Consider the following 19,256-nt stretch of genomic DNA (forward strand, 5'->3'; position numbering starts at 1 on the left):
CACCTGACCCAAAGAATGGAGAGAGCCGCATGGTGGGAAGCCAGGGCTACCCATATTGTATAGTATAGTATAGTATAGTATAGTATAGAATGGAGCACCTGGTAAGATCGTATACAATTTCACTGAATGAGGGTACAATGAGTCTATTTTGTTGAAGTGAATACAACGTAATGACTGGACAGTAAGGCATTAGAAATCAGGAAAGAAAAAGAGATTCTCCAGTTGAACAAATTTTGAATACTAAGAAGAGGGGTTTGAACATGAGAGAGGGGGAAGGAGATGCCAGACCACAAGGGCGGGGGAGGGGGTGAAGAGGGGATTCAAGGTATTAGAGGGAGAAATGCTGGCTCCAATGAACCTCTTTTAGAAGGGGTGTGACATGTTCATATTTTCTGTGCCCAGTAATCAATTTAATTGCCATGTTTTGAACTATTTGATGGTGCTTTAGGTCTCCTGATCTTATTCCTTGTTAAAGGGAATTGCAATAATCAAGTGGAATATTGACTAAAGAGTGAATGTTCAGAACAGAATGGTCTAGAAATCACCGTATGGAACAAATCATCCAAAGGGCATGGTCTGGAGGGCTGTTCCTTCCTGTCTGAGCATCTCCGACTATCCCTAGTTTGGGGTATTATTTTTCCTGGTTGGACCACAACCTCCTAACTGAATTCCCCAGCCTTGGTTCTGTTAAGATGATGTTATAAAGGAATATTTTTAAGGTAGTCCCTCAATTCTCCTCCTTCCTTTCCTCAGTTATTTCCTTTTCCCTTTCTCCTCCCTTAATCGTCCCTTCTACCTTTCCTTCTGCTAGGGTTGTGTGAGGCCACAAGATTACTCTGGGCCCAATCTGACTCCCCCTCCCTTCAGCATCAGGAGACATGTTTAATGATAAGGCACTTCCTGATGCAAGACGTGGTTCCCAAAGTGAAATTTTTTCCATGGTAGCAGAAGATGACATCTGATTAGATGCTTCTCCTATTGCTAAGGGAGGGAGATGATGCATAATAGGGAGAGGTATCAGGAAAAAACAATAGAGCAGCAAGTTATCAAAGCCAGAGTTATTGGTTACTTCAGGCCCAATCTGGAATCTGAAACTGGAGTGGCAAAGGAATGGCAAGCCATTCTTTCAGGGTCACACTTGCCAGCCTTTGCCATTCTGTGATAACACCTACAGAAATAAACCAACATAACTAATAACACACATTACATATTTGCAAGTGTAAAATAATTAAAATCAGGCAGAGGAATGCAGCCTGGAAAGCTACAATAAGAATCCTCTTTGCTGAAGAAATACAATTGTTGGCCTATGTGACAGCTCATTACTGCTGCCAGAAACTGTAAAGAAATGATATTCAGACAAATGACCTACAGGCATCAAAGTGACAACTTTAAAAAGAAGATGAACAGATAGTTGATGCATCTTTGTCAGGCCTATACCCCAAACGTGTTATCAAAGCATGAACTCATTCTTAGTTGAGCAGTAAAACTTCAATGTACAGATTTTGATGTAGGAAGTTTTTCTCATCTAGAGAGATTGTGTTTGTAAGCCTTCCAACAAATGGAATGTGAGAAAATAATTATGTGAAAGCCAAGGACTGATATCCATTTCTCAATGTATGTGTCTAGACACAATAACTCTGCAAGAAATGGACAGATATTCACCGAATGTGACTATCCCGGATGTATTTGAAAATGAGAAACTGTGGACTAGCATTTTCAGAGAAAAGGATAGGTAAAATTAAACCTGGGAACCTGTTAGAAACTGTATAATGTTATTCCTAAAGCTCCCCCACCACCACCACCACCACCACCACACACATACACACACTCCAGAGACAGGGAAAAACTAAAGGAAATGTCTCAAAGCACCTTCAAAACTAGTTCCCCACAAGACCCTTTTATACATATCTCACACCCCACATGTAATCCTGCTCCCATATATACTCTCACCCCTGCCCAATGCCATCCATTTCATATAATAATAATAATAACAGTTTATATACCGCAAGACCATGAAGTTCTATGCGGTTTACAATGATTAAAAGTTACAGATTGAGTAGTACTAACAGAGTTAGGATTTAGTGGTCAGTTATTGTGGGGAGATATTGTTCAGTGTAGCTGCCTAAATTCCCCATAAGTATTCGCAAGCATGAGTAATTGTTTCAGGTCTTTACCCCATGAAGCTACCTGATAAGAGAAGAGATGTTGATGGTGTCTTTTAAATTTACATCCTTTAACCGGTGGAGAAACAAAATTCAAGTTAGAGCTTCTTTTAAGTTGATTGGTTGAGAAAGAGAAAAGGTCAGTTATATATCTGGGGGCTAGGTTGAAAAGTACCTTGAAACAGAAACATCTGAATTTAAACTTCACACGTGCCTCCATTGGCAGCCAATGCAGGAGTCGGTAGGAAGGGGTCTTCAGACCCAAAATCAGCCTGATCACCGCATTTTGCACCAGTTGTAATCGTTGCAAGTTCTTCTGGGAAATTGCCAGGTAGCCTATATTACAATAGTCAAGTTGGCTCAGTATAAGGGACAGTACCAGAATTCTGAATGATGAAGCATCAAAATATGCTCTAATGGACCGAAGCTTCCAGAGAATAAAAAACCCTTTCTAACCAAAGAGTCCACCTGGTCTTTCATGGTTAGGCCCTGGTCTAGTATTACATCCAGTACCTTCAAAATAGATTGGATGGGGTAACTGAGTTTGTTGATGCGCAGCGATGTTTTGGTGTCAAGTGAGTGTGGCGAGGCTACGAAGAATTTTTTTTTTTCTGAGTTTAATTTCAATCTAAATTCAGTCATCCTTTGTTCCATCACATTTAGTACTTCTGTTGCCATAGAAGTGACTTTGGAGAGAGAGGTCGTGAATGGGATAATAATCGTGAAGTCATCTGCATAACTGAATAATTTTATCCCCAGTTGGGACAATTGCGCACCTAGTGATGACATGTAAACATTGAAAAGCAGTGGGGACAGTGGAGACCTCTGCGGAACGCCGGATGGATTACTCCAGGTTTCAGATAGATTGTAGTTAAAGCGTACGTGATAAGTGCAGGATGTAAGGAAACCTCGGAACCAGTCTAGTACCTCGCCTCTGATACAAATTGCGTCTAAGCATTGGGATCAGAGGCGAGGTGCCCGACTCCTACTCCTACTCCTACTAATCATATCTAAAGCACTACTAGACATACACAGCGCTGTACATCAAAACACAGAAGAGACAGTCCCTACTCAAAAAAGCTTACAATTTAGTCAAGACAAAAAAACTGGACAAGAAGTTGCATCAATACACTGTGCTCAGGTGGGGAAATTACAGAGGGAATGATAGGACAGATATTGGTGCTTAGAAGGTGGGTTGGAGTTTGGAACTGAAAGCATCTTCAAAGAAGTGGGCTTTAAAGTCTGAATTTGAATACTGTCAGAGACAGAGCTTGACATATCGCGTCAGGCAGTTTGTTCCAGGTGTACGATGCAGCAAGGTAGATGGGATGGAGTCTAGAGCTGGCTGTAGAGGAGAAGGGTTCAGATAAGAAAGATTCACCCAATGAGTGGAATGCACAAGGGGGAGAGGGAGTGTAGGGAGAGATGAGAGAAGAGAAATACTGAGGAGCTGCTGAGTGAATACACTTATAGGTCAGCAAGAGGAATTTGAAATGTATGTGGAAACAGATAGGGAGCCAATGAAATGACTTGAGGAGAGGGGTAATGTGGCCATAGCAACACTGGTAGAATATAAGGCATGCAGCAGAGTTCTGAACAGATTGAAGGGGAAAGAGATGGTTTAGAAGAAGGCCAGTAAGAAGCAGGCTGCAGTAGTCTAGGCAAGAGGTGATGAGGGTATGAATGAGAGTCTTGGCAGTGCGCTCAGAAAGGAAGGGTTTGATTTTAGCAATATTGTAAAGAAAGAAATGACAGGTTTTAGCAGTCTGTTGGATATGTAAAGAGGAGAGAGATTTATTTATTTAAAACATTTATATACTGCCTATAAACAAAGCAGTTTCCATAAAATAAACATACACTTCTCCCTCCATATTCACGGTTTCAGCAATCGCGCTTTCGATTATTCTCGGTTTGTAGCTTGCTGGCTCCTCCCCCCAAATTACATCAGCTTGCATAGAGAAATCACTGATTCCCAGCACTTTCTTCACTGTGTTTTGCCTCTCCTTCAGGAACAGGACAGGTCTCTCACCATGTTATTTGTGGTTTCTAATAGAAAACAGCAAATAACATATGAAAAAGTTATTCGCGGTTTTTCTGTATTCGCGGGTCTGTTAATCCCCTATCAAAGCGAATACGGAGGGAGAAGTGTACATAATTGTGAACACAAAACAGAAATTTACAATTCCATTCATTCCTATCTAAAATAACAAAATACAACACCCTCTCAGCAAACAATCAATACCCAGCCTAGAATATATTGGTCTACTTGAAGACTTGAACGACCAGAACCAAAACAGAAACTACCTTTTCCATGAAGCATATTACAGCATAGGCTGGTATGGCTCTACAAATAAGCGACTAACAATGAAAAGCCAGGAGGACTGGAAGGAAAAATGATAAACATAAAATCTAATCAACATTCCAGTGTTAAAAATGCCACACAAAAGCCAGGAATTGGCATGTTTGAGGCTTTTCTTTCGTTTTAAGAATTACAATTCCTGGCTTTTGTCTACAAAAGCGTCCACAAACAATTTAGTTTTCAACAGTTTCTTAAAACTAAAACAGTCAGTGCATAATCTTAGATGAGTCAAAGATTGTGAGCAGACAAAACAGGGGGAATGAGAGTGTTGTTCACAGAAATAGAGAATGGGGAAAGAGGAGAGGCAGGATAGATAGGAAAGAGGACAGATAAGAAACTCAGTCTTGGACATGTTTAATTTTAGATGGCGGTAAGCCATCCAGGTAGTGATGTCAGACACGCAGGCTGAAACCCAGGACTGAATGAGTGTCGAGTCGTTGGCAAAGAGGTGATACTGAAAGCCATGGGAGGAGATTAGAGAACCAGGGAAAGAAATGAATATGAAAAAAGAAGTGGTCCCATGAAAGAGCCTTGAGCCTTGAGGTACCGACAGCAGGATGGGGGTGGAGGAGGATCCACCACACCATACGCTAAAAGTGCAATGGGAAGAAAACCATGTGATAACTGAGCCCTGAAATCCAAGCAAGGACAGCGCATCAAGTAGATGGTGCTTTACCGTGTCAAAAGCTATGGAAAGATCAAGAAGGATGATGATGGAGGAGAGGCCTTTGGATTTGGTCAGGAGCAGGTCATTGGAGACTTTAAGGGCAGTTTCTGTAGAATGAAGAGGGCAAAAGCCCGATTAAAGTGGGTCAAGGATAGCTTGAGATGAAAGAAAACCAAGACAATGGTGGTGAACAGCATGTTCAAGTAGCTTGGATAAGAAGGGGAGGAGGGAGGCAGGACGATAGTTGGAAGGACAGGTAAAGTCCAGCAAGGGCTTTTTGAGGAGTGGTGTAGCAAAGGCATGTTTGAAGGTGTCAGCACAGTTGCAGTGGAGAGTGATAGGTTAAGGATGCATCAGATAGAGGAGATGACAATAGGAAAGATAGTGGTAAGTAGATGGGTGGAGATATGATCAGAGGAACAGGTGGTGAGTTTGGAGGAGGAAAGAAAATGTGCAGTTTCTTCTCAGTAATTTTAGGAAAAGAAGATAAGGTGGCAAGGGACAAAGGGTAGTGGTAGAACGGACTAGGGGAGGTGGTTTGGTTGAGAACTCAAGGTTAATTTTGTGACCTTCTTGTATAAATACTCAGTCATAGTCTGGGAGGAGAGTGATGGAAAAGTTGAAGGTGGGGGAACCTTGAGTAAAGAGTTCAGTGTGGCAAAGTGGTGGTGAGGGTTGGAGCTGAGAGAGTCAGTCAGATGGGTATAGTAATCTTGTTTGGCAAGTGACAGAGCAGACTGTAAAGAGATCAGGAGGAATTTGAAATGAATGAAGTCAGCATGAGTATGGAATTTGAGCCAGAGCCATTCAGCAGACCTGGCACAGGAGCATAAGTAGCGGACTTTAGAGTTTAGCCAGGGCTAGGGTTTGGGGCACCATACAGAGCATTGGATAGGAGGAGCAAGGATATTGATAGAGAGTGATATTATAGGAGACAGCCTTATTTACAGACTTGTGTAGCATAGTGGTAGAGAGAAAGGGCGAAACAGCAGTGGAGAGAGTACTGGAGTCGATGGCCTGAAGATTCCTAAATGTACGGGAGGAGAGCAGCCGGGGCTGGGGGGGGGAGGGGGAGAGTGATGTATTGTAAAGGTTATCAGATGATGGTCAGAGAGGGAAAGGACTGCTGTTGAGAAATTAGTGATAGAGCAGTTGGAGAAGAAGACAAAACCAAGGCAGTTGTCATTCTGGTGGGAGTGGGGTAGGGGTAGAGCACAGTTGAAGATCAAATGAGGATGTTAGAAATAGAAGCATGGCTCCATCTCATGTACCCATACTTATGGACTCTCCTTTTTATTCCTATATTTACATAGTCCTACCCATGACCAAACCCTCATACACATATACTGTATACAACTGTATACATATACACATCTCTCATGTGCCCATCATTCACATTCACCACACCTCATGTCCCTTACCCACATCCATGAACATATACTTACCACACACATACACACACACCAATGCCCCATACACACACAACCCCTCACACATACAAACACAACTACCCCAATATTCTCCCATCCCACAATAATCCCTCACAAACATGCCCATATACCCACATCCCTATATATGCATTGCACACACATATGCCTGTCCCAGAACACCACTCTAATCTGCAGATGTACCCTATGTATAAAGACAGAGAAAATATGGCATAGCTTCGGACACCTAGTTCAACTATACTTCTAACCCTACAACCCTACCTACATAACATAAGGGGCAATTCTATCACATAGGCATGGGTATAGTTTGAGTTTATCAGTCCTGGCTAATATTCAGTCAGCTCACACATTTATGAGTACCAGCCTCACAGTGTTTCATTGCTTTATTTCAAGAGTCACATCAAGTCTCAGTGTTCTTTTGCTTTAGTTCAAATCAAGTATCTTCAGCAGAAAACAATTTGTTTTAAGCAATTAAAGGCCAAGTCTATAAAAAGTACCTAAATGTACAGTAGATGCCAATTGTGTACACTAATTTATTGAGAAGGTACACTTATGCATGTGAACAACATCACAAAAGGTATTTTTGTGCATATGTGTTAGGTGCTATTCTATAAAATTGGCGTGCTAGTTGCATTGTGCATAACAGCAAATGGGCTGTACAGTGGGCGCAGTCTGGACATACCATGTGCGTTCCACCAAGCAACACATGAACCTTTTGGTTTTCTCCTTATAGAATATTATCAGTTACACAAATTGCAAGTGTGTAACTGATAATATTCTATAAGGAGATGCACTTAGATGCACTAGAGTATTCCTGCCATCGGCCCGTTGTAAGCTGTCGCACCTAAGTTTTGGCACACCAAAGCAGCTTTGCGCTACTATTCTATAATGGGTTAGAATTAGATGCCAGGAACAAACAAACCAAAACTGCAGATATGTACAACGATGTAGGCAAATTTTATTGTGACAAGCAAACTATATATTAAAACCTTTTTACCAAACGGGGGACCCAACACGGTCCGTGTTTCGGACAACCTTCATCAGGGGTCCATGGTAGATAAAGGAAAAAACATATGTCACAACAAATATTGAAAAAGATAATATAAAACCAAACAGATGATGTGTCACGCCGAGAGTCTCTGCAAATAGTAAAAATCGCTAGCAATTTTTACTATTTGCAGAGACTCTCGGCGTGACACATCATCTGTTTGGTTTTATATTATCTTTTTCAATATTTGTTGTGACATATGTTTTTTCCTTTATCTACCATGGACCCCTGATGAAGGTTGTCCGAAACACGGACTGTGTTGGGTCCCCCGTTTGGTAAAAAGGTTTTAATATATAGTTTGCTTGTCACAATAAAATTTGCCTACATCGTTGTACATATCTGCAGTTTTGGTTTGTTTGTTCCTGGCTGGTTTTTTTACTGCAGACAAGGTTGGACCTCCCTTCTTTTGGTTCTGTTAGAATTAGATGCACCTTAACACGGTTTTAGAACTGGTGCTAAGCGTATTTCTTTGTCACACCTACATTTAAGCATAGACAGCAAACAACCCCCCCCCCCCCCCGCCCCAGCTATTCCACAGTTAAAAGGAAAACCCATGCAGCAAAAGAGTGCTGTAGAAAGGATGTTCTTGATGCAGGTTTTTATTCAGTCCAACATTAGAAAAATACACGCTCATCCATATTGAAAAACAATGATGCGCACCCTATATTTAAATATAAATTATAAAAACTCCAGTATGAAAAACTTCTCCCTCCGTATTCGCTGTGATAGGGGATTAACAGAACCACGAATACAGAAAAACCGTGAATAACTTTTTCACATGTTATTCGCTGTTTTCTATTAATACCAGTGTAAATATGGTGAAACCGCGAACAACATGGTGGGAGACCTGGCCTGTTCCTGAAGAAGAGGCAAAACACGGTGAAGAAAGTGCTGGGAATCAGCGATTTTCTCTGTAAATGCTTGGAATCAGCAATTTCTCTACGCAAGCTGATGTAAAAACCGTGAATAATAGAAACCGTGATTGCTGAAACTGCGAATATGGAGGGAGAAGTGTACTTGTTTGTGTGTTCCAATCACCTTCAATCAATCTTGGAGGAAGCAAAAGCTGTCCTTAGGCTATGAAAGAGAGAGCTACTGTATATGGTGTGTAAGCTCCTCAATTCGCTTCTATCATTGACCAAACAACCTCCAGTGTAATAAATCATTATTTTTATATTTATATAGTTTTTAAGCCATTTAGGGCTCCTTTTACAAAGCTGCACTAGTGGTTTTAGCGCGTGCTTAGCGTGCGCTAAATTGCCACGTGCGCTAGATTCTAATGCCAGCATTAAGTTGGCGTAGCACGGGTTTAGCGCACTAAAATTCTGCGCGCGCTAAAAACGCTATCGCAGCTTAGTAAAAGGAGCCCTTAGTTTTTAGTATGTGTAACAAATTGACACTAAAACAAACAAAAAATGAAACAGTGCATATCTGAATAGCGTCCCGCTGTTCAATTCGGGGTCATCTTTCAAGTCCACGCAAATCATACAGAACTGTGCTCTTCACAGCCGACGGTGACACCCTACATTTAAGCCACACATTAAAGAATTGTCCTCTAATTAAAACATTCTCCATCTGGGGCTCTTGGTCTTTTAAACATTATTTCTGGTTTTCTTCTCCAAGGTGAATTCTAATTTCCTTGGAAGTATTTTCATTTAACCCAACAATCAGGAAAAAAAAAAACCCCTATAATCGAATTCATTTTATGTAAAGAAACCTGCATTTACCGTAATCTGAGCATTTACAAAAAATAGATACTGCATGAAAACCTTTCCTCCCACACAAAAATCTTTATTCTCACATAGCACAGAAAAATCATTCATATCGTTTAAAAACTGCCAGCAATTGTTGATTCTCACGTTTGGATTGTTATTGATCTTAAATGCATTGCCTAGAGCACACAGCATAGGGAATAAGGAGCTCACAGTACCGTGCTCTGCTCAGCGATGTCTGCTTTATATGGGTTCTCCAGAATGTTCATCTGAATAACTGGCAAAATTCTAGAAAGAAAGAAGTGCTTTGAAAGAGCTGCTTTATGTAACAAGGGCAGTAACTGCTCTTTGCTCAATTAGTTTCACAGTCAAAGGTTAGACCGAGCGTCTCTGGGATATTAAAGTGAAAATGCACACACAGCAATAAAGCAGTTCCTACAAAAAGAAGCAGAATGTTGAGCTGAAGTGAAGTAGCTTGCGCTGCCAGCTAAGAAAGAATGCTCCTTGCTGTTTTCCATGATCAGACTTACAACGCCTGAAAGCACAAAAACAGGATCATTGCAAGGGTATTTGGCGCCCTCACCTCAAATAAATTGGAAGCCCCTTTGCTGACATGATAACTAATACCACTCCTCCTCCTCCTCGTTGTACCATCATTCAAACTAATTAACACGTTGAGATCCAACAGCTTCGCTGTCACTGCACCCTCTCTTTAGAATTCGCTGCCTAATCATTTACGAATCGAATCCACGATAAAGCAATTTAAAGCAAAACTAAAAACATTCTTATTTGAAGATGCTTTTGGATAAAGCTGTCCTTTTCAGGACTAAAACAATTACAGCTCCTAACCTTACCTACTGTTTTATCCCTAAATGTGCTTTTTCTCAAAGATTGTAGTTCTACCCTTCTTTCCTAATTGTGTGCAGTTAGTTTATATGTTTTTGTATGGCAAATACCAAAGGGTAGATCATATTTTTCACAGTTGATCTGAAACAATGTGATGGCTTTTACTGGTCTTTTCATTCAGCCATCTCCATTCTGTTCTCCATACTCTCTCTCTCTTGTTTGTTCTCGTCTGCTTGGGCTATCAGTCCCAATCCTAACTCTTTAAACTCTTACCCCACTGGTTCAAATTGCCACCTTTCCAATATTATTCCTATTCCTCCTCTCTTTCTCATGTACCCTGTGAAAAGTCTTTTGTCTCCAACATGTTTGCCTACATTCATCTTTCTCTTTCATACTTACCAACTCCCAGAGCAATGAACTACTCCTACTAAAAAGACAATGCAGACAACTAGAAAGAAAATGGAGGAAAAACAGTCAAGATTCCACAACCATGATAAAACAACTACAATCAATACAAAACACAGCCCTAAGACTGGTCTACTCACTGAAGAAATTCAACCACACCACAGAGGCATACCACGACAAGCATTGGCTCCCAATACAAGCGAGAATATACTTCAAATTTTCCTGCCTACTATTTAAAGCAATAAACGGAGACAGCCCAGCCTATTGGAACAATCGACTAGTTCAATCTACCTCAACCAGACATAGGAGAACCCACATACCTTTCACACACCCTCCAACCAAAAATATCAAAAGAAAAAACTGTACGACAACCTCCTAGCCACTCGAGCTGCAACACTCGACCCCCAACTCTACAACCTATTGACCTCGACCACAGACTACAAAACCTTCAAAAAAGAAATAAAAACCCTTCTATTAAAAAAACACATAAAACCGAACTAACTCAATCAGAAATGTCCCAAGCATCACCTGCAACTACTCCATATGTACTTCTAATGTCACGACAATTCAGACATAATTTATGTTATGTTATATATAGAATAATGGTTACATATATGAGGTTCAATAACAGAAAATTTTCACTGCCTGTTTCTATTCTGACCATTTATTCCGTTTCATGGTTATTACAAAAAATATATTTTTACATGGGGGGTGTCCAAAAATGATGTGCCCCGGGTGCCACATACCCTAGGTATGCTACTGTTTGGGGTTGATCATATGTAATTCTGATGAGTACCCTCACTAGAGAAATTGTTTTTACAAACATTATAAATTGAGATATGCACATGTAAAGCCATTATCTTACTCACAAAAAAAGGGGAAGAAACAATTTCCGCACCTCCAGAACAAGAGAAACAACCAGCAGAGATGACCAAAATGGACTGGACGCAAATGTGAATAAATACAATCCTTTATTAAAAAATCAATTCAGTGTGAGCTGTGGATTGTTTTTTTTTAAAATAAAAGATTGTATTTATTCACATTTGAACCCAGTCCAATTTAGTCATTTCTGCTGGTTGTTTCTCATGCAATTATACAGTACCTTAAACATATATGCATGAAATGGATACATAAATGTTAGCATTTGTTTTATAGAATTGCCTTTTATACACCTGCAATAGTCTTCCTGAGTTGGTACCTCAAGCTCCCTGTCAGACCCTATTTAAATACATTCTAAAAGTTAATCTTTTTTTGAGACTGCTTTTAAGTGTTAAGTACAAGTTATCATATGCGTTTTATGCTGACTAGATTGTAAGCTCTATAGTGCAGGAACTGTCTCATGTTTAGAAATGATAAATAAAAATAGTTCAGAGCAAGGTTGCCCCAAAGTGCTTGATTAAACACTGATTTTCATCATATTTGCCTTTATCTGAAATCACATGCAGTCTTTCCTCCAGCAAATATTTTTATTCACTGGCCTATCTGAAGTTAGACACCTCATGGTTTAATTATACGTAATACACCTTCTGTTCTGACTGCAAAATGAACTCCATGGCTCTGGCACAGTTTCCAAGGCAGCAAAAGTTCTAGGAAGGTCAGATGACCTGCTACTTACTAACCTGGAATAACATAAAAAAGTAATGCATTTACAATGTGTTAACAGAAAACATGACAGAGAATGTAGATTAATTTTTAAACTAGATCATAGATAAGAACTGTTCCATTTCAGATATCATAGTCTAATCAGAAGAGGGCTTGGTTTATAGGAGACTTTTCTCATCAACACAAAATGGGGAAAACCTCTTGCCAAATTGACATTTGTTTGAGTCCTATCTTTGGAGCAGGTACACACAGAAGACAAATTTGTGCCAGAAAACACTAGCATGCCATCTAATTAGCTGGTTTGGTCCATTCTAGGATGTACACTTCTCCCTCCAAATTTGTGAGTTTAGGACTTGGCGATGCGAGTTTCTAAACCCTGACCCATCCCCGCCTTTCTGACCTCTCTACACCGTACCTGGTGGACTAGCAGTGAAGCAGGGCAGGAGTGATCTTCCTACGCTCCTGCCCCGTGCAGAGCCATCAACAAAAATGGCTGCTGTGAGTTCCCGTGGTCTCTCGCGATTATAGCGGGAAATCACAGCAGCCATTTTTGTTGACGGCTCAGCACAGGGCAGGAGCGTAGGAAGATTGCTCCTGTCCTGCTTCACCGCTAGACCACCAGGTAAGGTGTAGAGAGGTCCGAGAGGCAGGAGGGAGGCGGGGGGTGGATAAGAGTCAGCCCTAAAAGTTATTTGTAATTTTTCCATATTCGCAGGCCGGCTCTGCCCCTAACCCCCACGAATAAGAACATATAAGAACATAAGATTTGTGTGAACAGTGTGTGCAGCCTGAGAAGGATTGTCAAGCATTGTGCTGGCAATCCTATAAGGGTCATTTTAGGTGCTCTTATGCCACATGGTAGGATCCTATTGTATAATGGCATCTGGGTGTCCAGATTCTATTATCCAGAATACGGCAGTGCGATTGATCTTTAATCTGAAAAAATTCAATCATGTGACTAAGTACTATCAAATACTGCACTGGCTTCCAGTTGAATCAAGGATACTTTTCAAACTGGCTTGTTTCTGTTATAAAACATTGTATGGCTTGGTGCCAACTTATCTTGTTGATCATTTTAATTTTGCAGACAGAAAACCATCTTTGCGTAAGAATATCATATTTTCGTTTCCCACAGTGAAAGGTTGTACTTATAAGCGTTAGTTTCAGAGAGTTTTAGTCTACCAAGCGGCATGCTGGGACAAGAGTTTCAATAAGTTAGACTCAGGTTCTAGTTCTTATCATGTTTTTAGAAAGATGTTGAAGACCCATTTATTTGATAAATTCTAATGTGTGTGCGGTATTCACTATGCATGTACAGTTCATTGACTTGTAAACCGCTTAGAACTGAAAGGTATAGCGGTATTTAAGTGGATTGTTGTTATGTTATTATAGCACACTAGTGTGATCTTGCATCTGTCCGTCTTATGTTTAGGCACACAGTTCACTAGCCATAAACCTGGCAGGAGCATAAGTATCAAATGCAAAAAATTGGCAAAATAAATCAAGGGCATAAGCCCCCTGAACCAGTCTCACAATAGAGCAATTTTATGACCCGGCAGTAGAGATATGATTGATTGAATTAAATGCAATTCCATATAATTCAATAAAGAGACCTTAATACTGGGGAACTGCAATTGATTGCTAAAGCAGTTTTTACCCCGAGACAGTAACTCAAAAATGGCAATAGTTATACTTCTGCCTCAATGAGTCCTCTCTGTACATCATAATGTCTCTTAAAAAAATTTTAAATTATGTGTGAAAATCCCAATTGAAAATTGCATAAAGTGTTCTTTTTTTGTGAAATAAGGTCCATACATTCACTAATCCACAGATGAGTCCCCCTTGTTAATTTGAATAATAAAAAGTGTCCAAAAAATATCAAGCCCCTATTGACATGAAAAACATAATTTATCTGAATCCAAAGGGAGTCAACGTTATTACCAACAGAGCTCCGTTTTGTTCTTTCTTCAGGGGAGAAACAGATTCACCCTTTCTAAACCATGCTCAGGCGGCCTGCACTGGAAAGTAGCGTCACTGAACGACACCTAGTTTTGGGTGGGCTGAATCCAAATTGGGTGGGCACAAGAATCCCCCCCGCCCAGCATCTCTCCTTCTCTTCCCCCCCCCCCCGGCAATTGGGGGGGGTCTCTTAACTCCACTCCCCTCCAAATCCTGGTACCAGGGGAGATGGAATGAAACTATGATGGCCGACTACTGTTGGATGTTGAAGAGGGACAGTCAAGATCTTCAGGGATCTGCAAGGAAGTCAAAGAGGAGAAAATTTGAAAATTAATGGAATACCGTTTGCTTTTTGTTTTGTTACAGGGTAATCAAGATATAAATTAAGGCAGTTCTTTACAGTGTTTGTATTAAACATTATAACTTCTTATTTTGTGTAAAAACCTGATGTGATAGGCAAAAATGGAAGTTATTTCTAGAATCAGCATAAAAAATTGATTCAAGAACAACTACTTTTAAGAAATCATCTGAGTAAAAGTTTTAAAATGCAGACTGGTGTTATTAAAATTGCTTTTCCAAGTTGTCTAGCAGTCTCCAATACTGCCATGGAAATCCTGATACCCCTGCAAATCCTAGTACCTTTTAAGTCATTTTAAGCAAGCATCTCATACCTGGTGCTGACGCAGCCCTGAGCCTTACCTCTGACACAACTTCTTGGTCCCATGAACAGAGGGAAGGCTCAGGGTTGGAACAACCGGTGGGTACGAGTCACTGCTAGCTCCCAGAGAAAAACTGAAGGATTTATAAAATACCCTGGGGGGAAGGTTTAGGGGGAGTGAAGGGGGAGGGGAGGAAGGGGAGGAAGACATGCCAGGAGTTTCAGCTGGGGGGGGGGGCCTTGGGGATCCCCATGAGCCACATCACAACTGTGCTACTACTAGTTGTAACTAAGTTCAAAGTGGGTAGGCCTGTGCCCATCCATGGCTATGCTACTAAGACCTATAACTGTGGGCACCTAAATGTGGCAAGGGCATCGATAGCTTACATGTGAAACTGGAAAGTTCCGCCCATGCTATGCCCACTTATACACCTCCTGCATCTGTACACTATATAGCACTTACAGATGCCCTTATAGGACAACACTTAGGGCACTTATTTATGTAAGGGCCACTTTTCTCTGCAGTTATGCACAAAGGGGTGTTCACTCATGGACACCTTATTATAGAATCTTCCGTTAAGGAGATAATTCTGTAAGGAACTGCCTAATTTTAGATGGCAAGAATGTGTGCCAATGTTGATATTCTAGTTAACAGCTGGTTTTAAGAAAGGTTTGAACAATTTCCTGGAGGAAAAGTCTATAGTCTATTATTGAGACAGACATGGGGGGACGCCACTGCTTACCTTGGATCGGTAACATGGAATGCTGCTACTATTTGGGTTTGTGTGATTTTTAACTGAAATTTGTCTGATATTTTAAATAAACGTATTTGTTCACACAGTGGTTTGACCTATGTCCTTCCCCCACTTCTTTTTCTGTTCCCATAGTTTGTACGTGGGGTTACGTTTTTTTCATTTGTATTGTGTGATACAGTATATGTTTTGCTACAAAGGACTTTTATATGCCTGCCACGGTTTATTTATATATTTGTGTGATTTTAACTGAAATGTGTCTGATATTTTAAATAAACGTATTTTTCCACACAGTGGTTTGACCTGTGTCCCTTCCCCCACTTCTTTTTCCGTTGCCACTATTTGGGTTTTTGACAGGTACTGGTGACCTGGACTGGCCACAGTGAGGACAGGCTACTGGGCTAGGGTCTGACCCAGTAAGGCTATTCTTATGTTCTTATACACGTACAGCATGTGAGCAGTATTCTCTAAGTACATACCTAGATATGATGGCACTTACATTGTAGATGGGTGTTTGCATGGATGGAGTATGAGCTGACTACACACAATCCTTTGCATTCTAGGAATGAGCATTTACAACATCTTTGTGGCTGGTGTGTTTGTGTCTTAAATATAGATACATTTAGCCACTTACACTAGTTCTTTTTAAGGACAAGTGCCTAGGCATCTACTTTCTTTATAGAAAAGACATATAGGCACTCTCCTAGGGCTCCTTTTACAAAGCTGTGCTAAAAAGTGGCTTTAGTGTGATTACATAGTAACATAGTAGATGACGGCAGATAAAGACCCGAATGATCCATCCAGTCTGCCCAACCTGATTCAATTTAAATTTTTTTTTCTTTTCTTCTTAGCTATTTATGTATTCTTCCCATGTGCTAAGGCCATTTTTAGCGCAGCTGGAAAATGACTGACTTTCCATTTTCTGAATTAATGGCCATACATTAATATTGTGGGAACGGACAATGAGCCCTCCACTGAAGAACACTGATGTAAAACCAACTTGTTTATTTCATACAAGGACACAAGCAGAAGCTGTGGACCCGACATAGCACTGTGTTTCGGCGTCTGAGGAACGCCTGCATCAGGGGTCACTAAACATAAAAACATAACACAACATATTAAAACACATCATATAAAAATTTTATACTCATGGGTTCTCTGTCCTGTTGGACTTTTTGGTGTTTACATACATTAATATTGCCATTAACATGCAGCCATTAATAACAATTAGTGCTTGACCCCTTACTGACACCTATTTTGTAAGCAGTCAGGTCTCCTGTGCTAATCATGCGCTAAACAGTTAGCGCATGATAATGCAGACACGCTGATTAGCACAGAAATACCCGCTCTCCACCCCAGACATGGCTTCTCTACAAAAAAATTTAAATGATTATTTTTTTATCACACAATTTGTGCATGCAGATTACAAATTACCATGGCGCAGCTAAGCGCATTCATGATAAATTCTTTTAAGTTATAGCAAACATATGCTAGTGCTTATCACAGATTAGTAAAAGGACCACCTAGTGCCCAAATCAAGGCACCCCCCTTATAAAATAGCCTTCCATATGCTTTTTATTATTCAGCATTTAAAGTAATTATATTGCATAAGTAGTAAATGGAAGATAGCTGTGGGTGTAAATGGTTTTAACTGATAAATGCTGATTTTTCTTTTTTTTGTAACCTTCTTGCATAAGGATATGTATGCAATTGCTCACAGTTACGGTAATTATTTACACAAGAGGGATTTGGCAATCACAGGATATAAAATGTTGAATAAGGATGAGTAAGAAGTTTATGTACTGCTGTTATTTTTCAGCAGGTTTGCTTGCTCCTGTCTCCTCCCTCCTAAAATGAACTTTCTTCCCATCAGCATTTTCCCCATAAAGAGTCAGATTCTACAAATGGTACCAAATATTTGGCACTCAATACTATTCCAAACAGGGTGTTTCTGGATTAGCACTCTTTACAGAATAGCACTGAGTACTGAATTCAGCGGTCATCTCTGGGCATGAGGACCTACACCAGCTGAAGCTTGGTATAAATCCTGGCACACAAATTGGGCATGGAGCCCTGATAATCCGCGACACTGCATACATCTTTTGTGAATGCCCCCGACCCACTCATTCCCCTTCGGTGGCCACTCCTCCTTTTGAGTTTCACATGATCCAATTTAGGTACATAACCAGATTGGTGTCCAAATCATAATTAGTGTTAATTAAGTGCTTGTTAGCACCAAGGAGAGTATGATGTAGTGGAGTTAGAGCTTTAGCCTCCGCATCCTGAGGTTGTGGGTTCAAACCCCACATTGCTTTTTCTGACCCTGGGCAAGTGACTTAATCCTCTACTGCCCCAGGTACATTAGATAGACTGTAAACCCACCGGGACAGATAGGGAAAATGCTTGAAGTGCCTGTATGTAAACCGCTTTGAGCATGGCTGTAAAACTACAAGTCCTAATCCCGCAATAATTATATCATTGGAACCCATTAACTAATTATTTTGGGCACCAATCTGGGATCCATGCCCAATTTTGGCCAAGTTATAAAATCCAGAGGATAGGGAGTAGGCTTGTTTTAGAACATAAAATTTGCCACTGCTGGGTCAAACCAATGGTCCATCGTGCCCAGCAGTCCGCTCACACGGCGGCCCTTAGGTCAAAGACCAGTGCCCTATTTGAGTCTAGCCTTACTTGCGTATGTTCTGTTCCAGTAGGAACTTAGAGTGCTTTCCCCTATAACAGCCTCTGGCAGCGCGTTCCAGATTTCTACCACTCTCTGGGTGAAGAAGAACTTCCTTACGTTTGTACGGAATCTTTTCCCCTCCAACTTTAGCGAGTGCCCTCTCGTTCTCTTCACTTTGGAGAGGGTGAATAGTCTCTCGTTCTCTACTAAGTCAATTCCCTTCAATATCTTCAATGTTTCGATCATGTCCCCTCTCAGTCTTCTCTTTTCAAGGGAGAAGAGGCCCAGTTTCTCCAGCCTCTCGTTGTACGGCAACTCCCCCAGTCCCTTAACCATTTTTGTCGCTCTTCTCTGGATCCTTTCGAGTAGTACTATGTTCGTTTTCATGTACGGGTGACCAGTGTTGGATGCAGTATTCCATGCAGTATTCCATGCAGTGTTGGAGGATGTTAACATTTTTTTGTTTTAAACTGCATGTCACATGCATGCATAAAGATACTTACATGGAAAGTATGCACCTACTGCAAATACCCACTGGAAATACCCACTTACATAGGGGCCCTATTACTAAAGCTTAGCATGTACTAATGGAATTAGCACATGTGAAATACTAAGAAGTCTATAGGTTCAAAATGGGTGTTTTAAACATTTTGTACAAGATAAGCTTTAGTAAAAAGGCCTCATAGTTATGTATATATAGGGAAAAGCATGGGGGGGGGGGAGAGAATGGGTTATAGGCAGGGCTCCCATTTATACAGTGATCTACTTGATTTCCTGTCCCAATCAGGTGTCAGCACTTACTTCAGCTCTATGACTGCTGTAAAATGCATGCACCTCTATACATGTACTTTAATTGCAATTAGGGTGAACAATTTTACAACACTCCATTTCCATGGGTAACACATGGTTTTACCTATGATAATGGCTTTTTAAATTACCCTTTTAAAAGTAATTT

The 19,256-nt window shown here is 40.6% G+C and overlaps 1 protein-coding gene across 6 annotated transcripts in view; it reads right to left on the reverse strand.

Annotated features, from left to right (window-relative positions):
* LOC117359170 (multidrug resistance-associated protein 9-like) overlaps nt 1-19,256 on the reverse strand; it is a 227,418-nt gene that overhangs the window by 201,130 nt on the left and 7,032 nt on the right. For 4 of the 6 annotated variants that reach the window (XM_033941468.1, XM_033941467.1, XM_033941464.1 and 1 more), the window contains exon 1: nt 9,615-9,703. The gene's annotated coding sequence lies outside the window, so the exon portion shown is untranslated. Of the gene's footprint in view, nt 1-9,609; nt 9,704-14,190; nt 14,505-19,256 lie in introns of those variants that run through there. The other 2 variants (XM_033941465.1, XM_033941466.1) reach the window with 2 other exon arrangements.

The sequence above is a fragment of the Geotrypetes seraphini genome, chromosome 4 (assembly GCF_902459505.1).
Source record: "Geotrypetes seraphini chromosome 4, aGeoSer1.1, whole genome shotgun sequence".
Taxonomy (NCBI): Eukaryota; Metazoa; Chordata; class Amphibia; order Gymnophiona; family Dermophiidae; genus Geotrypetes; species Geotrypetes seraphini.